At 46.1% G+C, this 23652-nt stretch overlaps 1 protein-coding gene across 5 annotated transcripts in view; it reads right to left on the bottom strand.

Annotated features, from left to right (window-relative positions):
- LOC137651222 (uncharacterized) overlaps window positions 1-23652 on the bottom strand; it is a 171221-nt gene that overhangs the window by 98495 nt on the left and 49074 nt on the right. The window lies entirely within an intron of this gene.

The following is a 23652-nucleotide window of genomic DNA, read 5'->3' as shown; positions in this document are numbered from 1 at the left end:
GTAATCCATCTGTGGTCAGTTGCCAACTGGCTTGGTGAATTGATTTCCTAAATCAGGTTAGGCTACTGATGCAGGAGGCTAGACCTCCCTAGGCTTCACCTGCAGGCATTATTTGATATGATGCCTTCTCCCTGTGGCCTAGCAGACAGTCCTGTGCCGGCAGAACCTAAGCTGAAGAATAGAATTCTTCTATTGCTTGGGGGACTTCGACACTAGACTCTGTTCCTACCGTTTGAGATAGCAGTGAGGGTGCTGCCATCTCATTCTGCACTGGGCTACCCTAGGATAGGGAATCGAATTCCCTGGCCCCTTGGGGTAGTTCTAGTATCGGAACGGAGTCTTGTTAGGTGAGGTAGAACCTGCCAGCTCCTCCCTCACCCTACAGGTCCCTCTCCCCTCCCCCCTCTGTCCTTTCATGATGGCCTAGCCCTCACATACCTTTGGCCATCATCCTACAATCGACCCTAGTGTCGGTAGGTTGTGGGATTGGCTTGGGTTCTCTGTCGGCTGCCGGCCGTGCCGGCTGCCGGCAGAGATTCCCCACCCCTATCGGGTGTTCTTCAGTCCTCTCATGGTCTGCCTTCCATAACCTTGCCGGCAGAGTTCGGTTGGGTTGTGGTTTGATGGAAGCCTGAATGTGTCATTCCTCCTTCCATATGAACCCTCATTCCGGATGGAAGGTTGTAAGGCTAAGCCTTTATACGCCCCCCACACCCATGCTTTCTCTCTCTCTCTCTTACCACTAGTATCCTGGGTCCCAACTGCCGGCAGATGGCTGGACTGCAGACCGTTGTCAGATTGTACTGCCGCTGGATGTTATGGGTTGCCGACGGCCGGCGACTGGCAGCTATGATGACTGCCGGCAGCCGGTCGAACGATTGTCTGACGACATATCTCTCGCCGTCGGCTGACGGAGACCGCCGGATGTCAGCGGCCTCCCGGCAGCCGGCGACCTACAACAGCCAGCGGTCTGCCGCCCACTACCACCAGAAGGCAATACACCTTTTATTTTAAATCCAAAAACTAACATGCCAGCACATGCCAGGATGTCCTACAGTATATGGCTGTATAGTGGTCAGTAAAATTGCAATATTGATCATACTGCAATAAGAAAACCACTGTATTGTTTGTACGGTATCCCATACAGTTTCTAACATACACTGTGTTTCATGGGCAGCCTATTGTGAGACCACTTAATATAAAGAAAGTGAGTTCTTTCTTTAACTTTCGGTGATCACTACATTCAATCACCAATATTGAATTTTAGAAGACGGTGTTATGTTACATCTCTATATATGATGAGGATAAGGTCGTCTAATAATATTTCTATCTTAGAAATACCCCGGAATTCAATTTTGAGGGCGGTCATAGCAATTGGCTGAACAGGAAACACACGTAGGTGTCTTTCCTTCTTCCTTTCTAGCTTACCTATCCTAAGCTAAAATATACATAACATTGTATGATGAATTTGTGAGATAATTCACTGAATACTCATCTGCCTTTCCTTTCTTTACAGGAGGACCATCCCAAGTGTGGAAATCACTTCTGTAGCGTCCGCAGTAAGAACTTCTGCAGCCACGGATGTGCAACACGCACGCGCGCTGCGCAGCGACGAAGGGTTCTCTAAAGTATTGGGACCCCCAGGTATGTGACATTTGTTCAGATCTGGTTACTGAGGCCTTTGATGATCAAAAGTCGACTGAGTCAAGGGATGCAGCAAGAGTGAAGCTGTGTAAATGGGTCAGAGGTTTTCAGAATACCACTGGCCCATACCTTCCCAACGAAAGGATGAGGAATTGTCTTTTCCCTAGGGCATCTTCGGATGCAATCATACCACAACCTCAGGCAGAGATCCCACTCATCCAGATTCCGGTAGAATCTGATGTTTCGGATGCCATGAAGGACATCTAGCTAGAAGACAGCATGTCTGTTGTTTCGGAAGACACGGAACGCAGTCTTCTAGTCGAGGACCAGGAGCAGGAGTCTGTGTTGCCTCCTGAGTCCGACGATGCAGGAACCGAAATAGTTTTGGTTTCATCAGCTCCGGTGGCAGAGCCCGTCCCTTCGACCTCCTCTGCCCCTCAATTGGATAATACAAGCCAGACACTAACCTCTCTCCTGTCTATGTTTCAGGATATGAAGAAGCAGTCAACGGAGAAAGAAGCTGCGCTTAGGTAAGAGATGCACCAACTCGTAGCTTCTAGTTTAGCTCCGAAGAAGCTAAACGCTAAGGACCTTCCTGTTTTCTTGGACGTCAACCCATGGGGGCATGCTGAGCACATGCCCATGTCAGGAGGAAAGACCTTCCTCTCCGACAAGCTGGGTACGGTCCCAGAGGAAGACGTTGAATTCTGGCCCAGTAAAGGGGCCCACCCTGACTGCTATGTTCATCTTTGGACGGAACCTCCCTCGAAAGAGGAGACAGAGCCGAAAGAGGCCATAATTCTTGACCTCCCCAAAGCCCAAGCCTTGTTTACAAGCACGCTGAAGGAGAGGGCCTTCACTAGTTCTAAAGTGCTGGCTCTAAGCAAGAAGCACCCATCCTTCATTGCTTCTTCCACCCGTGCCTTCCCCTTTATGGAAAAAAGGTTTAAGGCACCCTTAAAGGCAGTCGAGGCGGGAAAACCTTGCCCCACACTCGAAGAGTGTATTGTAGGCCGTTTTCCCTTGCCCTACCATCAAATGATGCTGACTGGAAGGACGTCTTTAGTACCTTCTCAGTCGGGAAGTTGGAGGCCGATATTGCCGGACGTCAGTTCGGAAAAGACCTCCCTAAGTTGTCAGACTTCCACCTGCGTAGGAAGCAGGAAATGAAGGAAAGACTTGCCGCCTCGATGTTTCTTCAGACTGGACTGGAGACAATGGCAAGTGTCTCTCCAACCCCGGACATGTACATGGTCTTTGCCAAGGCTCACTTGGCAAGTCACCAAAGACCTGTACAACTTTATTAAAGCCAGACGGGCTTGCACAGAGTTAGTGTTCGCCTCTTCCAATATCTGGGGAAAAGATCTCTTCCTAAGTGAAGTGGTCAAAGAGGTTGTCAACAAAGCTGCCACGAAGAATAGGAATCTTCTCCAAAAGTGGGGTTTGTCGGCAAAGAGAAAGTCTTCACTAGATGAGGGTCCCCAACCCAAAAGGAAGACTAAGAAACCAAGAGCGCCCTCTCGCCCGCCTAGACAACAACAACAACTTCCCGTGGCCACGGTGTCCCAGATGGTGGCACAACCACCCACCACGTACCAATTGGTACCCCCAGCAACTAGTGACACCGTCACCAGTTTTTACCCCAGCCTTTGAAAGGCAATCCACGACCTTTCGGCCGAAGTCTCGAGGTTCCTTTCGAGGCTCCTCTAGACGCCCCTCAAGAGGCAGGGGCAACAAGGGTGAACATGGCCAAGGAGGCAAGTCCTCAAACCAGCACTCTAAGTGAGATGCTTCCAGTAGGAGGGAGACTTTTCTCTTTCCGGGATCGTTGGACCTTCGATCCCTGGACCCACAGCCTGATAAAAAACGAACTGGGTTGGAGTTGGAACACAACTCCACCAACTTTTCCTCAGTTCTTCCAATACTCAACCCCCATTCTGGAAGTATATGTCCAAGAACTCTTAGACAAGAGAGTCATAAGGAGGGCAAAGTCCGTCAAGCTCCAAGGAAGGCTGTTCTGTGTTCCGAAGAAAGACTCGAAGAAAGACTCGGAGTCATTCTGGACTTGTCACCACTCAACAAGTTCATAGTGAACCACAAGTTCAGGATGTTGACTCTTTAACACATTAGGACCCTACTGCCCAAGCAGGCATGCACAGTCTCCATAGACATGGCGGACGCATATTGGCATGTCCCAATCAATCGACAAGTTTCCTCCTACCTAGGATTCAGGCTGCAAAAGAGACAATACGTCTTCAGAGCCATGCCCCTCGGACTAAACATAGCCCCAAGGGTATTCACAAAGCTTGCAAACGCAGTCATTCGTCAACTACGCCTAAAGGGAGTTCAGGTGATTGCCTACCTGGACGACTGGCTGGTGTGGGCAGCATCCGAAGCAGAATGCACGCAAGCCTCCAAGAAAGTGATCCAGTTCCTGGAACATCAAGGATTCAAGATCAACTTGGAAAAGTCTCGACTATCTCCAGCTCAAAAGTTCCAATGGCTGGGAGTTCATTGGAACTTACAATCACACCGCCTATCCATTCCATCAAAGAGGAGGAGAGAGATAGCGGGATCTGTCAAGAGACTTCTACGATCCGACAGGATATCAAGACGGCAACAAGAGAGGGTTCTGGGTTCTCTCCAGTTTGCCACAGTGACAGACCTAGTGCTGAGAGCACAATTAAAAGATGCATCAGGAGTCTGGAGAAGATACGCATCAAACGCTCGAAGAGATCTAACAAGACCGATACCAACTCGTCTGCGATCACTTCTCAAGCCATGGTCGGAGGCCAAGTACCTAAAGAAGAAGGTACCCTTGCAACCACCTCCACCCTCGGTCACCGTTCACACGGATGCCTCAAAAGAAGGATGGGGAGGATACTCTAACCAACGGAAAGTCCAAGGAACCTGGTCCTCCCTCTTCAAAACCTTCCACATCAACATTCTGGAAGCCATGGCAGTTTTTCTATTGCTGAAGAAACTGAAGCTTTGCTGCTCGATCCACATTCGACTGGTTCTGGACAGCAAAGTGATAATGAGATGTCTAAACCGACAAGGTTCGAGATCGCCCCAAATCAACCAAGTGATGTTGGCCATCTTCCGCCTGGTGGAAAAGAAGAGATGGCACTTATCAGCAGTTCACCTCCAAGGGTTCCGCAATGTGACGGCGGACGCTCTATCCAGGCTCACCCCTATAGAGTCAGAATGGTCTCTAGACGCAAGATCATTCTCCTTCATCTTACGCAAAGTCCCAGGACTGCAGATAGACCTCTTTGCAACGAGCGACAACAAGAAGCTACCCCAGTATGTAGCCCCGTACGAGGATCCTCTAGTGGAAGCAGTAGACGCGATGTCCATAGATTGGAACAGATGGTCCAGGATTTACCTGTTCCCTCCAACCAACCTCCTGCTGAAGGTCCTCAACAAACTGAGATCCTTTCAGGGAACAGCAGCGATAGTGGCTCACAAGTGGCCCAACAGCATCTGGTTCCCCTTGATAACGGAACTGCGACTGAAGCTGATCCCGTTGCCGGATCCAGTTCTGACTCAACAAGTGCAGAAGTCGACTGTCTCTGCTTCATCACAGAAAACCCGAAACCTTCATCTCATGATTTTCTTGCCTTAGCAGTCAAGAAAAGGATCAGGATTTCGAAGGACAGTATCAACTTTTTAGAAGAATATAAGTCGAAATCTACAAGACAATACGAGTCTTCCTGGAAGAAATGGGTTGCCTTCGTCAAGGCAAAGAAACCAAAAGAAATCTCGACAGATTTCTGTTTATTATTCTTTATTCATCTCCATGAACAAGGTTTAGCAGCCAACACGATCTCTATGTGTAAATCAGCCTTGACAAGACCCTTGCTATATGCCTTCCAGGTAGACTTCTCTAATGAAATCTTCAATAAGATCCCTAAGGCCTGCGCTCGGCTTCGGCCCGAAGCACCCGCGAGGCCCATTTCTTGGTCCTTGGATAAGGTTCTTCATTTAGCCTCAACCCTGAACAATGAAGACTGCTCTCTGAAGGATCTGACTCAAAAAGTTATATTCTTATTTGCACTAGCCTCGGGAGCCAGAGTTAGCGAAATAGTGGCCCTTTCGAGGGATGAAGGCCACATTCAGTTCACAGACTGCGGAGAACTGAATCTCTTTCCTGACCCAACGTTTCTCGCTAAGAATGAGCTGCCCACCAAAAGGTGGGGTCCCCGGAGAATCTGCCCTCTGAAGGAAGATGCATCTCTATGTCCAGTAGAATGCCTAAAGGTCTATCTTTGTAGAACTTCAGACTTTAGGGGAGGACAGCTTTTTAGGGGAGAAACCTCAGGTTCTACATTGACTTTGAAACAATTAAGGGCGAAGATCACCTATTTCATTCGCAGAGCGGATCCAGACAGCACACCTGCAGGTTATGATCCGAGAAAAATTGCTTCGTCTCTAAATTTCTTTCAGAATATGAATTTTGAAAGTCTTCGCTCCTATACTGGATGGAAGTCATCCAGGGTTTTCTTCAAACACTACACGAAGCAAGTGCAAGAGATTAACCATTTCATGGTGGCAGCAGGAAGTGTTCTAAAACCTGCCGCTTGAATACTGCGAAGAACAGTGCACTAATTGGGACTTTTAGTGAAGGGTGTACATGGTCCCTCCCTATGGAGAGACATGTTTAGTGAAGTGTCATAGTAATGACACTATGAACTGTTCTAAGTATACAGGTGAAAAAAGCATAAAAGGCTTACACATGTGCCATGCGTATAACTACGCAAGTGTTTATGAACTGTAATGACAGAAATAAGGAAACATGAAATATTACAATATTTCCTTAAAGTGGCTTCACGTTTCTTTTTCAGGTGAAACAAGTATTTCTGTTATTACCATTTTAATTATGCTTTCCACACTATTTCCAATTTTCATTTTATATTGTATCATAAAATGCACCTTATCCTTGTTATCGATTGTTTATCAATAAATACCTTTCTGAATTTTGTGTCTCCTTTTGCCCCAAAAATTCTAAATAAATAAAGATGCCAGAGCAATTCATTATCCTCTTATATTGAAAATATATTCTGAACAAATACAATATCTGTTCTAGAGTGAACAAACCTCATAATTATGTGTTTTTGTATCAGGTATCAGTCCCTGGGTATGACTGATTCTATATATCTGATTATATTACTGACTTGTACAATTTTCCTACATAAATGAAAATCTGTCTACTTGCTTACACACCAAGTAGACCGGGGGAGGTGTCAGTAATCAATACATACTTTGTTCATTTCAGAATACAAACTATCTTTTACAAAGTATATGATGAGACCAATATACAAGTTTGTTTGCTAGATTGTTCATATGAACTTACAATCCAGTTTTTCCTAGAGTCTACCATGACTCTTCCCTGTAGGGGGCAGGAAGCACTGACATAGTCCATGATCAGTTGAAGTGGTGTATGATGGTAACACCATGTGTCTCTAGGTCTAGATGACCAAGGTAAATTTATCTCGCAGTTATTAGCACTAATGGGAAATCCACAAATACATTAATGCTCTGGTAAACTTCCATCAGGACGACATGGCCTGAGCCCAAAAAACGGATTTTGAGCGAAGCGAAAAATCTATTTTTGGGTGAGGTAGCCATGTTGTCCTGATGGACCCACCCTCCTTTTACAAAGGCTGAATGAATCCCTCCCAAAAGTACTGTATCTGTAGCACCTCGCTAGCGCTACAAAGAATGACAAGATGGCGCCGGGATGTGACGTCATACTGGCGCTCAACAGTAGTAGGAGTAGAAGCGATGCCTTAATAACGGCTCTCCTACAATTCTTGCCCCTTTCCCCTCTTGAAGCGTAAACGCTATTAGGGGTCTAGATAGCTATGTGGCATGTCAAGAATACGTCCTCTGATATTATGCAATATCCCTAAAGGCAAAAGCCAGGGATATTCGCGCCAGGAGTTAGAATTCTGGATACCTTAAGCAAAATTCTCTGGGATATATCACTGTAGTTAAATATAACCTAGGAAGCTACTATGAAGGAACTTCCATCAAGACGACATGGCTACCTCACCCAAAAATAGATTTTTCATTTCGCTCAAAATCCGTTTTGTGGAGAGGACTGCAGTATGTCCCGTTAAGTACCAGTCAAAGGTTGTTTTACCATCCTATTATTATTAACATTCACCACTGCCATGGATAGAAACTCAACAAATGACACGACTAATTGCCTCTTGCTTTTCAATTCTTGAAGTCTCTTGACATCACTGATGGGTGGAGAGGGGGGCATATAAATGAACATCAGGCGACTACAAAAATATCAAACTTTATCATTAAAATTCTGTTTATTTTCATAAAACTCCCCTGATGTTCATATTACTGAATCCCTCATTCTGATGGAGGTTGGATGGTAAAGTAGAGAGATATGAAAGTAACAAAATAGATTAATATATTTAACCACCACTTGAGATTAGTTTAAAAGATAACTAATTCTAACCCAAAGTAAACTCATAATCACCTGAATTTTTTGGTCGGATTCCAAATCAATAACCACTGACCACCTTTTAAAACTAGTCTTATACAACATAATAAATAAGATCTTGAACTTTCTTATTGAGAAAAATAGAGGCAAAACTCAAGCTTAAGCAAATAGTTAAAAAAAAAAAAAGCTTCTTAAAGATAAAGCCTTGCAAATCTTGACTATTGTCAATTCTGATAAAAAAGATTGACAAAATACATTATCATTTAGAGTATTCTGTAGATAACTTGCCCTTCCTTTATTAAGTTATATTTTCATCGCTTTATAACATTTGTAACTATGTTTCACTTGACATTTTTTATAAGAAATTTTCATTCATCATGTCTTATGTATGTCAAAAGGGAACCATTCTGCAGAGAAGTACATCTTTTCTGAAACTTTTCCACAAAAAGAGTAGCTAAACTACTACTTTTGTTAAACAAAATCTATGGAGTGCTTCCTTTGACTTGGAGGTAACATCCTGTGTGACCTTGTCACTGAACTCTTAACTAAAAAGCAAATGTCATTTTAGGCAAGTGAACTAAGAAAGTCTAAATTCATAAACCAATTAAGACTTTTACACTCAATATATATCAGTCTTGTTATCATGCAACTTACATCTCTGATGTATTACCACTTTTCCTCCCAAAAAATGGTGTGGCACATAGAATATGACAAATTCGAAGATAATTTGTATTTTTCCTAACCATACAAACCTTAGCTATTTACAAAGGGTTATTACTTTTAGCGTAGCTGAAATGGCGAGCCATTAGAATTTAACGAGGGTGTATTACCCCCGCGCTAGTTAGCGGGGGGGCTAGGGGAGTGGTAGCTAGCTACCCCTCCTCCCCCTCACACACACGTGAATACTCACTTTCACTTAGAGGTAGGACTTGTCTTGGGGGACAGGGCTGGCGGGCAAATATGTGTAAATAGCTAAGGTTTGTATGGTTAGGAAAAATACAAATTATCTTCGAATTTGTCATTTGTTCCGTAACCGAAATGCAAACCACGCTATTTACAAAGGGTGACTTATCCCTTAGGAAGGGTGGAAAGTCCCCAGCCATACTGGCTTTGGCTTTACCCGGGGACTCAGAATCCGAGTGAGTCGCACTCGAGAAAAGGAGTCCCTGCACCTCACAAGTTCCTTGCTCCGCAAGGAACCATGTGGCCTACGTAAGCTTGTGTGTGAAGGAAGAAGTGTGACCCGTCTTAGGCAGTTGACCTGGAGTTCCAGAAGGAACTCTGGGTTAGGACGTTCCCAATACCACCTCGTCAGGGTATGGGGGACGCGACAGTATTGACTCAATACTCGGAACACAAGGAAGCATGGTTTACCTGCAGAGGTTCGAGGTCAGCTATGCAGAGACCAGGATGCTGCTTCCCCGTAGAGGGGATGATGAAGAAAGAAGTAAGGGCCAGACATACTTCTTTCGTTCATGCAGACTAAAACCTGATAACAATGCCCTCAACCTTCTGCTACCTGTCCAAAAAGGAGCCTGAGGTTAGACCAGCTGTTGTGTAGCCACCACAGAGCGATAGAAAACGTATCGAGACTCCTGTGGGTCACGCCCTGCAGGAAGCGGGCTGCGAAGGTCATCAGATGCTTCCAGACTCCAGCTTGTAGCACCTGCGTCACAGAGTAACATTACTCGAAGGCGAGGACGATGCGATGTATCCAACATTGTGCTGTAGGGCGACGTGACGGGGGAGGGTCTGAAGACAGGTCGAGATGAATGTACTCGAGTCCGGGCTGAAGAGGTATACTGGTGACTCTCCCCCCCATGTCCTCCTTGTGTTCCCAAATCGGCTGCAACTGAGGCCAAACTGCAGCTGTTCCCAGCGCTAACCTCTCGATTCCTTACTGGCAAGAAAGAGAAGGTCTTGGGACATCACACACAGAATGGAGACTCGAAATCTTGAATGAATCGGACCGAAGGGTTGAGACCCTCAGATTCTGAGTCTAGCCAACAACTCAGGAGCGAGCCTGAATGTTGCCTTCCCCTCTTCCTTAGAAATGGGGGAGTAGTAAGAGACCAAGAAGATTGCTTACACACTGGCCGTGGCCAGAGTGAGCAGAAGACCCAAGGCGGAATACAATCCGAGGCCTGTCGTAAAAGGGTCTTGAGAAGATCTCTTAAAGGACTAAAAGTCCGAGCCATGCTCCAAGTTGGAGGTCTTCCTCCGACTAGGGCAAGGACGATCGTAGCTTCGCATGAGCGAGGATAGATCCAGCGGGCAGGAAAAAGTTATTCCTTTAAGCCTGAAGGTCAGGGAAAGGCTGAGCGACAGGCTTCATTGCCGAGAGCGGAAAGGAGTTTCCTCCCGCCGAAAGGCAATAAGACTGTTATTGCTGGAGATGAGGCCTCACGGGAAGAGGTATATCTCCCACGGCACCCACCACCTTACACTCTTCACTTTGCCTGGGAGACCCCTGTGGATGACTATCGCAGATGACGCGACCTCCGTACCGCGACTGTAGCGGGTTGTCTCTTCTAGAGGAGGAAGCGTAGTGTCTCCAGGCATGAAGCCGAAGCGACGCCCCGGTTCGGGAGAGATGTCGCAGTGAGGTTGCTTGAGTAATCTGCGCCGTGGGAGGAGCTCTCCCGGGAGTTCCGTCAGGGGAAGCAGAGGGTCCAGAAACCGTTCTGCGCATAGTCCCAGTGGAGCTCTCCCATTGAAAGGTTAACAGACAACCTGGTTTTGTCGAGACCCATTGTCCGCAGACAAAAAGGAGGGAAGACGCAGGCGTCGAATTTGTCCCACCATCACCAGAATGCATCTTGCCAGAGTCTCGGGGTCTGAGACTGGGGGGAAGACTAGTGGAAGCTTGAGGTTCCAAGGTGTCGCGATCAGGTCCCCCAGACCAGCATTTGCTGGTTACCCAAGGTCAAAGACCCCTAGGTACACTCTCTCTATGAGGCTCTGCTCGGATAGTCTGAGAGAAACATTCCCCTGCCTGGAATGAGAGAGCCGATGGTGGAATTGAGAGAATCTCAATCATCCCGGTATCTCTACTGCAAGATGTGAAGGTGTGAAAATGCGTCCCCTGCTGGTTAGAATGAAGTCGACGCGCAACGGGGCGACTTGGCAGGAGCTGTAGGATCTGAAGAGGGGCCAGACTAAGGCCCTTAAGCCTGCCTGAATGATGGAGAGGTATCCTTCAGGTCTTGACCATAGGCCTGGACCGGACGTGCCCCCCCCCCTTTCCTTTGACGAGTCCGAGAACCGCATCAAGAATGTGGGGAAAGGACGAAAATATCCACTACCATCAAGAGGCTCCATAGGTCAACACCCATTGCAGGTTTAATAGTTCCGCTGGTCCCATAGGGCCAGGGAGTCCGGTTAAACATTGCCTGAAGCCACCGGAACTTGGATCGCCCCACATGGAACTTATCCTGAGGCGACTGTTCGGACTATAGACGGGTCAATGAGGAAAGAAGAACTAGGAAACGTTCCAAGGTAGGGCTGAAAGCTCTGCTTGACTGAGAACAGGTACTGCGACTCTCCTCAGTCTTGCCACAGTCAACCGAAAGGAAGGCTCGGAGGATGCGGTAACAGAATCTGGCGTCCCCAGGTGGTCACCCATCCAAGTACCGACGTTGCTTAACCTCGCTGGACGGACGAGAAGCGGGGTTTCCAATGTGGTAAGGCGGTTGACTCAATATCATGGCCAGATACTCCAGATGTTGAGGCAGAGGAAGAGAAGGCTCCAAGCAAAATACCATGAGCCCACACTCATGGTCAGCATCCGGAAGCTTGTCCCGGCGCTGAAGAAGGTCGAAACCCGAGCCTACCAGAGTTGACCAGCCCTCCAAACAGCAGAGGAGGCGAAGCCTTCACCTGAGCGGCCAAGAGGAAGGCAGGGAGAGTTCTCTGGGGAAACAAACCTGCTATGCCACGGCGGGATAGCCACACTGCATCATAAGCAGGAATACTTGCAGTCTAGGCTGAATTTGACGAGCACCCTGGAAGATGGATGGAATGGAAACTGAAAGTACCCGTCCTTCCGATCCAGGGTTAAAGGAGTCCTGTCGCCTCGTTACCAGTCTGATCGATTCTGCTGGTCTACGCTGGCCGAAGTTTGTTCGACAAACTTGATCAGGGCTGAGAGGTCGACTATGGACATCCCCTCTCAGATCCTTCCTTACAAGAAAGGATCGACTGAGGGGGCCGGGGGTGAAGCCGTCAATGATCCTAAGGAAGACCTTCGCCTAAGGTATGGATCCTTCTGCCCAACCGGGCAACTCTGCTGACGCTATGGCATAGAGGTTCAGAGACACTGAATTCGCTGACAGAGACGGCAGGCGCGATATCCTTGGCTACTCACAGAGATTGTGCGGGAATGGGCATCGGGAAGCTGTCATTCGGATGAGTAACCTTAAGCATCCTCCCAGCGAAAAAACCTGCAATCCTAGAGTTCGTGAACTCCTTTTAGGACTATGCCCCCCCTGGGGGAGTCTCCCGTGCCATCTGTTCCTGACAGGAGGAAACTGCAATTGGACACCTTGTCCCAGTTGTCGTAGCCGATAACTTAGGCCGACGTGGTTGAAAGAAAAGGGCGCTGGAGCCCTGCAGAGTCTGGAAGAAAGCGCCTTGGAGGAGTGAAACCGGAAGTTGATTTACTCCGCACAGCAGCTGTCTAAGTCTCTGTCCTTGGGCACAGACAAAACTCTTCTCAAGGATGGAAGGGTGTCTGAGGTCGTCGACCTCCACAGATGAGACACCCGAAGGAAGCCTTCAGTCAGCGCGTCCAGATGGTACAACATCGAGCTTGTCCGCAAGTAGATTGATTGATTGATTGATTGAAAGTTTTCTGGCATCCTGACATCTAAGGTCATTGACGCCGATACCATTTACTGTATATGAAAATTAAAAGAGAATTCGATTAAAACCATAAAAATTAAGAAGTCATTAAAATACTTAAATAGTTTTCAGAAGACCTGCTTCTGAAATAAATCTAAAAATTCCGCTCGCATAGTAAGACACATCATGTCCAAGAATCTTGGCAAGGATAAACCTGCCATCCTCACCTTGAGCCTCAAACAGATATCTATTTCTTAAGTTAGTAAAATTAGGGCATTCGGTCAACAAATGCCTCACTGTTAAAGGTACTAAGCAGTCCTCGCAATACGGTTGGTGTTGGCCCTTCAGCAGAAACTCGTGTGTCAACCGTGTGTGACCAATACGGAGACGACAAAGAGTCGTCTCCCATTTTCGGGGAATCATGTTATACCTCCAAGGTGATATGATATTTGTTACTTCCCTCATTTTATTGCCGTCTTGACTGTCCCAGTGCTGTTGCCATTTATCACAAACCAATTTCTTGATGTAAGGTAGGAGATCGTTACATGGAATGGGATACCTCCTTGGTAACAACTCGGATGCCGCATTCTTCGCCAGTAAATCTGCCTTCTCATTCCCAGACACACCTACATGTGCTGGAACCCAACAAAATCGAACAGTTATACCTTTCCGTCCAATAATAAAAAGCCATTCTAAAATCTTTAAAACTAGAGGGTTACTAGAATTAAAAACTTCTAAAGCTTGAAGAACACTCCTTGCATCACTAAAAACTGTAAAATTACCCTCCTTTTCCAAAGCTATTTTCTCAATAGCGGTTAATATGCCATACAGTTCGGCAGTAAATATGGAAGCTGTTAGAGGAAGTGCACCTCTACAATTAAAATCATTACTATGTACTCCAAATCCAACGCCAGCATCAGATTTGGAGCCATCAGTATATATAAAAGTCGATCCCCTATGTTCTTCGACATGTTCCATAAAAAGAGACCTGGATTCTAAGTCAGTCATATTCTTCTTAACTCCAATAAAGTATTTACAAAATGATATGTCAGGTAATTTCCATGGAGGTGTTGATGATACCTTGAATGGAAGTACCTTATTTCTAATTATATCCAGACTACTTAAAAATCGTTTCACCCGAAAGCCATAAGGTTGAGGAGATTTTGGGTGCAACTCAAAGTATGATGCGTGTCTTACAAGGCTTGCAGTCTGAAAGGCTAGAGAGCTAGGGAGTCTTTGCAATCTAAACCAATACCGAAGAATGGAAGACATTCGGTAAAGGTCTAGAGGTAACTCTCCAGCATCAACAAGGAGACTTGGGATAGGCGAGGTTTTAAAAGCTCCAGTAGATAATCTAATACCTGCATGATGTATCGAGTCTAATATTTTTAACCGGCTTGGGGTGGCTGAAGAATATACCTCACAACCATAACTAATTTTGGAAAAAATCAAGGCCTTGTATAATTTTAAAATAGTATTGCGGTCTGCCCCCCATGATGTATGGGACAATACTTTTAAGATATTCAGAGCTTCAACACATTTAGCTTTTAGCGCTTTTAGGTGAGAAACCCATGTAAGTCTACAGTCAAATATCAAACCTAAAAATTTGGTTTCCGATACACATGGTATCCGTTGACCTTTAATGTATATATCCGGGTCTGGATGTACTCCCCGGATACGACAAAAATGGACAATGGTAGTTTTACTTGTCGAGAACTTAAATCCATTCATGTCAGCCCACTGGATAATTTTATCAATAGAGAGTTGGATTTTTCTCTCAACCATTGCCATTCTAGTGCCAGCAAATGATATTGAGAGATCATCCACAAATAATGTTGAGAGAACATCCTGGGGAATGGCTGAGGATATCCCATTAATTGCTAGTGCAAAAAGGGTTACACTCAGCACACTACCCTGAGGAACTCCTTCTTCCTGGCAATTACTCTCTGATAGACTTTCCCCCACTCTCACTTGAAAAACTCTACGTGAAAGAAATGCCTGAATAAATAGTGGCAGCTCTCCTCTCAATCCCAATTCATGAATGGTTTTAAGAATACCATATCTCCATGTGGTATCATATGCCTTTTCAAGGTCAAAAAATACTGTAACATGGTGCTGTTTGGAAGCAAAGGCTTCACAAATAGAAGACTCAAGTCGTATCAACACATCAGTCGTTGAGTGCATTTTTCAGAATCCACATTGAATCGGTGATAAAATACCTTTCTTTTCAAGGTACCATATCAGCCTTGCATTGACCATCTTCTCCATAATTTTACATAAACAAGATGTCAATGCAATAGGACGATAGTTTGCTGCTAAAAACTTGTCTTTACCGGGTTTTAAAAAGGCTAAAATAATGGCTAGTTCCCAAACACTTGGGTAGCTATGATCATGCCATATTCTATTAATAATGCTTAAAATAAATAGCTTTGTATTAAAATGTACATGTTTAATCATTGCATATGGAATTCCATCGGGTCCAGGGGCTGTATCGTTGCAATGAGCAAGTGCGGAATCAAATTCTCTTTCAGTGAAAGGAGAATTATACGACTCTTCCCTTCTTGTTGCAAAATTTAAAATTTTCTTTTCTTCAGTGCTCCTATACTGGTGACCAGGGGCTCCTTCACACTTGCTGGATACATTTGAAAAATGATTAGCCAGGGCATTGCTAACTTCATTTGCTTCAGTTACATACTGGCCATTCACCTTCAACACTGGTGGTGGGTTGGGGGTGAATTTGCCAGCTATCTTTTTTACTTTCCTCCACACAGAAGATGGTGGTGTTCTACTGTTAATAGAGGAAACAAAAGACATCCATGACTGGCGCCTTGCTTCTTTCATGGCACGACGGAACTGTGCTCTACATTTCTTGTACATTATTAAATTCTCATCAGTTCTGCGTCTACGCAATCGTGTTAGAGATCTTCTTGTGGCTCTGTGGAGTGCAGTTAGTCCTGAAGACCACCACGGGACTGGTCGTCGTTTGAATAACCCTGTTGTTTTGGGAATTGAATTGACTCCTGCTGTATGAAGAGTTCCATTCAGTAGGTCTATGGCATCATCAACACTTTCAAACTGTTCTGCTCTCCCTTCGATTTCACTCAGCTCACAAAATTTAACCCAGTCTGCCTTGTCTAGATTCCAACGTGGCGATCTTTGCAAAGGCGGACCCTTGTTGGTGTTTATAATGATTGGTGCATGATCACTAGTATGCCAATCATCTAATGTCCTCCAATCAAAATCAAGAAGGCAGTTAGAGCTTGCAATTGAAAGGTCAATGCATGACAAAGTACCTGTCTGAACATGGAAGTGTGTGGGCTCTCCTGTATTAAGGAGTCCCACATCCTCATTCTCCACAATTGATGAGATAATATTGCCCCTTGTGTTGGCCAAAACATCACCCCATAAAGGATGTCTACCATTCATATCTCCCAGTAAGAGAAAAGGTTGAGGGAGTTGTTGAATGACCTCTGCTAAATCATCATATAAAATATTATCATTTGGAGGTAAGTACAGAGAGCATATTGTATATTTTCTCCCTATATCAATTTGTACAACAACTGCCTGCAGGGTTGTACGTATAGACATGGGTATTTGGGGAACATCTCGACGAATGTACATGAGACTTCCGCCATGGCTCCCTGCTTGTTGATTATATGGTGTTCTATAGCTAACATACTCTCGAGGACTAGGAGTGTTAGAATCAAGCATACTTTCCTGTAGACATACAATTATGGGGGAATGCTCATGAATTAGGAGCTTAAGTTCTTCATATTTCGCCCTCAAACCCTGACAGTTCCATTGCAAAATGGAGGAGAAAACTATGGATTATTTCTGGAAGACATCTTGGATGAGGTCTTCCCATTAGCAGTTTTTAATGTAACATTATTACCAGTAGGTTTCTTCAGAGGTGGTCTTGTTATGTTGGGTTTAACGTTGGTGATTTTCTTTGTATTCTTTTTATCTATTTGTTGAGGTGGATGGTGGACCTCAACTTGAATTTCTGATTTATTCAGTCCATCTTCTGGTTCATTAGAAACATCAACAGACAAAACATCAAATTTATTTGATGTCATAACCTTAACGTTTCTAATGGAGGGTGGAGAGAGAGATGGAGGTCTCTCTCTTTTGCGATTAATAGATGGTGGGATTCGAGGTTTTTGCACCTTTCCCACAACAGGTGCATCAGGTAAGTTAGTCTTAAGTGGAACCTCCATCAGATCAGGCAAGGACATGGCCTGAGAGAGGTTTGTATTACTTTTTGTAATGGCGGCTGAAGGCTGTACAGCAATGGGCAATGACCTAGTGTTAATACACCGTGGTAAAGCCTCAGGAGGTGATAAGGTTACCTCGATATTTGACATTTTGTCAGATAGTATACTTTTTTTTGAGCTATTGGCAGTGCTAGGTTGGTTTGATTTTAATGCCTTAGCATATGTATTTGATTTATTTAATAATCTTTTGGCATGGGTCACACTTATGTGTTCTAAGTTTGATTTGTTGAGGGCAGCTTCCTCCAACTTATATAGCTCGCAAATCTTGTCTGTGGATTTGTGATTCGAGCTGCAATTTAAACACCTGGCTCCAAGTGCACACTCTCCATGGTAAGATTTGGAGCAAATACCACACATCTTCTCATTTTTGCAAACTTTGGACGGGTGCCCAAATTTAAAACAATTAAAGCATTGCAATGGCTTCTGCTTGAAGGGTCTTACTTTAATCCTTTCGTTCTCGATAATAATATGAAAAGGTACATCAGCATCCTGGAACGTAAGGATTATCATTGATGTACCTGGGACTTTATGAACTTTCCAAACATTTAATGGACACATGGCCAGTATCTCCTCCTCTGTAAAATCATATAGGTCTCTGTTAAAAACTACGCCCCTTCCGTAGCTAAAATTTAGGTGGGGTTTGACATCTAACTTAATGTCATCATTATTTATTTTCATATTGGACAATATTACCGACTGTGTACTGGATTTGGCATGGATAAGGAAACTATTTTTTCCGAAACGAGATATATCGCCTGGTGCAATAGTTCCTACTTTTTTCTGAATCAATTTGCATATTTTAAAATAATTCCCTGTAACCCCCTTTGATTCAGCTATAAGCCACATCGGTGGTTTTGGATTTCTCTGGGAGGGCATGACTAAATCTGTGCCTTTTTCCAACCAATCGGCAGGCCTGTACACATCTAAATCTTTTTGTACCTTATCGCAGAGAGCAGCCGCGACATTCAAGTTATTAATTTTAATATTATTCAAATTACTTATTGCACTAAATGCTTCGTCATAACTACTATAAGATATCCATGAATCCCAAGTTTCAGCTTCAAGTTTCATCCTTATTTCTTTTATGCATCCATAGCATTCAAATGCTTTACATAGATCATCATAATTTGTTTCTATTGAAATTTGTGTAACATGGAGGATTCGAAGTTTCCTCGTGTTACCCAAATTACTCGATTTAGAAATATCAGTAGAATGGTCCTTTCCCGTTCCGAGGTCATCAACAGAGCTATCCCTTATCACATTAGCAGAGGTCGTCAACAGTGCCGGGGGAGAGTCAGCGTATCCAGGGGATGGGGGTTCGTTCCTTAAAGAATCCATAATAGTAAAGAGAGGGAAAAGAGTTAGTTTGATGTACCTGCTCGAGAATGTTAGGCCATCACGCGTCGGAAAGGAAATTTGCACTCTCTACTATCGGCACAATGAGAGTATACTTCCCAGATGGTCCACTCCATACCCTACCCGAAGGATAGCATCAAAACAGATATAGAGGCACAGGTGTAAGCTGAACCCGCCTGTTAAGACTGAGACCAAGAAATTATGGAATCATCCTCCCCATATCTATAATGACGGGCTTCCGGCCAAAAGCCGAGAGTCCTACCCCAAGCATTGGATCCCCCTGGATTCCGAAGACCCAACACTTGAGAATAGTTCCGCCAAAAAGGTCCAAACCATCTTCGGGATGGCTGAATTCATCCAATACTCTCATATATAGCTTTGAATGCAAACACCTCCCAACCGCGATACCTCCTCCCACTCATCAAAGCAGGCAGCAATAAAGGATGTATGAACATCCCCGCCGGGGCTACAATGGATGTGAAAACATCCAAGCCATAGGAGAAAAGAAAAAAATAAATAAATATATATGTACATAATATATACACACATATAATGAGGGAAATTTTTCTCATAGAGTTTGGAAAGCAAGACTAAAGAAAGTTTGTGAAATTAGGATAAGGTTGAAGTAGTATTGAGAAAAAGAAAAAGGTAAAAGAGAGAAATTTAGATTCGAACTGGGGGAGCAATTTCCCCAAGTTCGAGAGCCCTCTTGCCCGTCACCAAGTTTCAGCACGGGAATTAAATGCCGTGCTGAAGCTTAATGACTTCATCAAGGCATTCTCTCATTAAGAGGGCCGCAAGTAGATACTTAACGACGAAAGGCCAAGGTGTCTGAGCTCGAGAGGAGGAAAGTACCCTTGATCTTCCTGTAGCTTCCTTGAACCAAACCTCGGGCCGTAACTGAGGAGGGAAAGAACCTGGTAAGCTCCCAGAGGAAGAGGTAAGCAGTCACCCCTTGTCCGATGGAGAAATCTTGAACGGAAAGCCACCCCCCGCCAAAAATCCTTCCAGGGCGGGAGAAGGAGAGAGTACTCGTGCAGGAGAGGGGACCCTCGAGACCGACCTCTTGGGAACCAACTTCGCCCTGGGGGAAGTCACCACGAAGTCCACTCCTCTCTTTCTCTTCAGCGTAGGAGAGACAGCCGCTGGTTTGTTACCCTGGCCGGCGAGTGCTGGTTTCATAACCCTCATTAACGCCCGTGCCAGCGGACCAAACCATGTCTGCTGCTCCAAGGACACAGAGTCCGAAATCCTTGCTAAGGTGAAAGGGATCGGGCGATCCTTTGGAGTGGACCCGACGGTACCTGCCTGAAAAGAAGGTGGGGAAGAATGCTGTACTGACCTGTCTTCGTCCTGCACTACCAACCTGTGCTTGGATGGAGGTGATCCCGAGTGCCGTCCAGGAGCACGCGTCCCTGCTGCTACCACCGGCTGTGGAATTCGCCGCGAACTATGGTCGCGCGAGGGCGAACGGTAGCGCAAAGGCGAACGGTCGCGCGGGCGCGCAGGCGAGCGGTTGCGCGGGCGCGCAGGCGAGCGGTCGCGCGGGCGCGCTGGCGAGCGGTCGCGCAGGCGAGCGGTCGCGCGGGCGCTCAGGCGAGCGGTCACGCGGGCGCTCAGGCGAGCGGTCGCGCGGGCGCGCAGGCGAGTGGGCGTGAGGGTAGGCAGGAAAATGAACACGTGTCCGAGGCGACGAACGCAAGCGATGGCGTGACGGCGAGGGATCGTGCTGCCGCGTAGGTGAAGAAGATCGCTGGCGATAATGACCGCGTGATGGTAAGCGATGGCGAGCAGTATGTGTAGGTGATTGATCGCGTGATAGGGTGTGATGGTGATCAGCATCCGCAAGAGGGCGAGCGTTCAGGGTTGTGCGATGAGGAGCAGCATGCGTAAGCGGGCAATCGTGCAGGGTTGTACGATGGCGAGCAGCATGCGCAGGTGAATGATCGCGTGAAAGGGTGCGATGGTGATCAGCATCCGCAGGAGGGCGATCGTTCAGGGTTGTGCGATGAGGAGCAGCATGCGTAAGCGGGCGATCGTGCAGGGTTGTGCGATGGCGAGCAGCATGCGCAGGTGAAAGATCGCGTGAAAGGGTGCGATGGTGATCAGCATCCGCAGGAGGGCGATCATTCAGGGTTGTGCGATGAGGAGCAGAATGCGTAAGCGGGCGATCATGCAGGGTTGTGCGATGGCGAGCAGCATGCGCAGGTGAATGATCGCGTGAAAGGGTGCGATGGTGATCAGCATCCGCAGGAGGGCGATCGTTCAGGGTTGTGCGATGAGGAGCAGCATGCGTAAGCGGGCGATCGTGCAGGGTTGTGCGATGAGGAGTAGCATGCGTAAGCGGGCGATCATGCAGGGTCGTGCGATCAGCATCCGCAGTTGAGGGTTGCGCGATGGCGATCAGCATCCGCAGTTGAGGGTCACGCGATGGCGATCAGCATCCGCAGTTGAGGGTCGCGCGATGGCGATCAGCATCCGCAGTTGAGGGTCGCGCGATGTCTATCAGCATCCGCAGTTGAGGGTCGCGCGATGGCGATCAGCATCCGCAGTTGAGGGTCGTGCGATGGCGATCAGCATGCGCAGGTGAGCTAGTAGCTGGCGAACCATGTTCCTTCAGAAGTGTTGGAGAACGTTGGCGTGCCAGCTGTAACACACGTGGGCGATCCGGAGATCGCTGGTGAGCTGATGATCGCTGACGAGCTGATGATCGCTGACGAGCTGACGATCGCTGACGAGCAGAAGGCTACGCGTGGAAGCCTGCGCAAAGAAGAAGAGTCCTTGACCCCGACCTGAACCGAAGTTCTAGATCGCGAGGGCGAACGTGGGCGCACAGGGCACGTAACAGGAACTGCAGGGAAGATCATCTTGAAAGCGCTGACGAACAGGAGAGCGCTGATGAGCAGAAGGGCGCGCAGGGAAACCCTGACACGCAAGGGATGAACCCCCGTGGGGGCAACCCTTTGCCCCGAAGGGATCGTTGTCCGCCGGGAGACTGATGTCCGTCGGAAGACCGCTGTCCGTCGGGCAGACCGTTGTCCGTCGGGAAGACCGTTGCCCGTTGGAAGACGAGATCAGACTGCTGTCCATCTGCACCAAGGCGGAAGATCGAGAAAAAAGGAGTTGTAGGCTGCAAACGGAGATCCAAAACGGCGCCTCAAGCACCCTTATAGGGAGATGAGAGGCCCTTACGACGAGGCGGACGGAGGGCCTTACGGCGAGGGAGGCCAACAGCAACAGAAGAAACCTCCGAAGAGGAGTCTCTATGAGTGTACTCTCTCGCGAACGAAAGAGAAACACTTCGAGGAAGAGACTGGTCAGCCAGTGACCTAAAAGGAGCAATCCTCCGAAGAGGAGCTCCTGCAGTTGCCCAGCCCCTTGAGCGAAACTGCAGGTGCGACCGCTCAGCACCAAGAGCATAGTCGCACGAAAAAAAGGCAAGAGAAGAACCCCCCAAAAGGGGAAAAACTCAAGCCTGGACAGGAAAAACTTCCCTCGGAAGGAAAGTTATCCGCCCAAGGAGGCAAGCCTCCTGACGGTTCTAAAATGAACTGGAGAGCTGTCCGTCGACACGGGAGTACTACCAGTAGAAGGAGACACGCCCCTGACGAAAATACAAGGGGGGAGGCAGCAACAGCCGAATCCCCAGGACTCAACCAGACAGCTCACACCGTTGCTATATTACAGAAACGAACTAGATCGGTAACTGTAAAAAAATAAAACAAATAATATTAGTACACATTCATTCCCCCGGGAAGGCTCCGAAGAGGAATCCCAAGGGAAAGGAACAAGAATTACACAACAGGCACGTGCCCTCACAACCACTTACACTCGCGGAAGGAGAGCTGTAACCAAAACAGAATTATAACAATTATAATTATGTAACTATGTAATTATGTAAATTAAAAATGAATGAACACTAAAGAAAGAACGAAAACCCCGAAAGGAATCGTTCTACAAGCTGAAAAAAACAAAAAAAACAACTACAATTAGATTCATAACTAATTGATACAAACGTACGACGTAGCAACCCCCCACACGGAAAGGAAGCTAGGCTACAAGGGCATAGTAACACGTAGTAAAAGGGTGAACGACCTCAAGAGAGAGAGAGAGAGAAAGACATAAGTCAAACTCGATCGCCACCCATAAAATACGCCGTGGTGGCCTAACTGCCGAGGCCTCCACGTAGATATCGTACACTACACACACATCTGAAAAGGAAACTTACTTATTTCTATACTCAAATATATATACAAACATGAAAACATGTTTACATATATATTGAGTAAAAGAAAAGTAAGCGATTAAGTAAAGACAAAACAGACAATGGCTGCCAAGCGAGGACCAAGACAGAGACGTCTGTCACAGTCCGAGCCAAAAGTTAAAAGTGAGTATTCACGTGTGTGTGAGGGGGAGGAGGGGTAGCTAGCTACCACTCCCCTACCCCCCCGCTAACTAGCGCGGGGGTAATACACCCTCGTTAAATTCTAATGGCTCGCCATTTCAGCTACGCTAAAAGTAATAACCCTTTGTAAATAGCGTGGTTTGTATTTCGGTTACGGAACAACTAACATTTAGTGTGAAAAATAGATCTGAAATAAAGTAGAGATAAAAATCTACTTTCCACACTCAAAATCCCATTATAGGAGCTGACTTCCAGTCTATCAAAACTGTCTATCTGATACTGTTAATAGCCCATCTGTCAATGACAAAAAAAAAAACTATTATATATGTGAGATCTTTTATCAAAATTTTAAAATAATAACCTCTAGAAAACTAACACGACTGATGACATCTGGCTTGGGATTTTGGAAATTCAGAATATTGTATATTGGCGAGAAGAGCGCTTGTATTTCACGTTTCAAATAGCTCTTTATATATTTGACCAAGAGCGTAAGGTACCGTTGGCTACCTTTCCTGACCTGTGCACCTTTTTATTTAGTTTCTCTTTTAAAAATTCCAAGGAAACATATTTATTTTAGTATCCCCATATACAATAATTTCACCATTTTCTAATATATTCTGAGGAATAGATTACCGATTTTCCTTATACTGTATACATTGTGGTAT

This window comes from Palaemon carinicauda, chromosome 12 (assembly GCF_036898095.1).
Source record: "Palaemon carinicauda isolate YSFRI2023 chromosome 12, ASM3689809v2, whole genome shotgun sequence".
NCBI lineage: Eukaryota > Metazoa > Arthropoda > Malacostraca > Decapoda > Palaemonidae > Palaemon > Palaemon carinicauda.
Note: the sequence above shows the minus strand (reverse complement) of the source record. Positions and strands in the feature narration are given on the sequence as shown.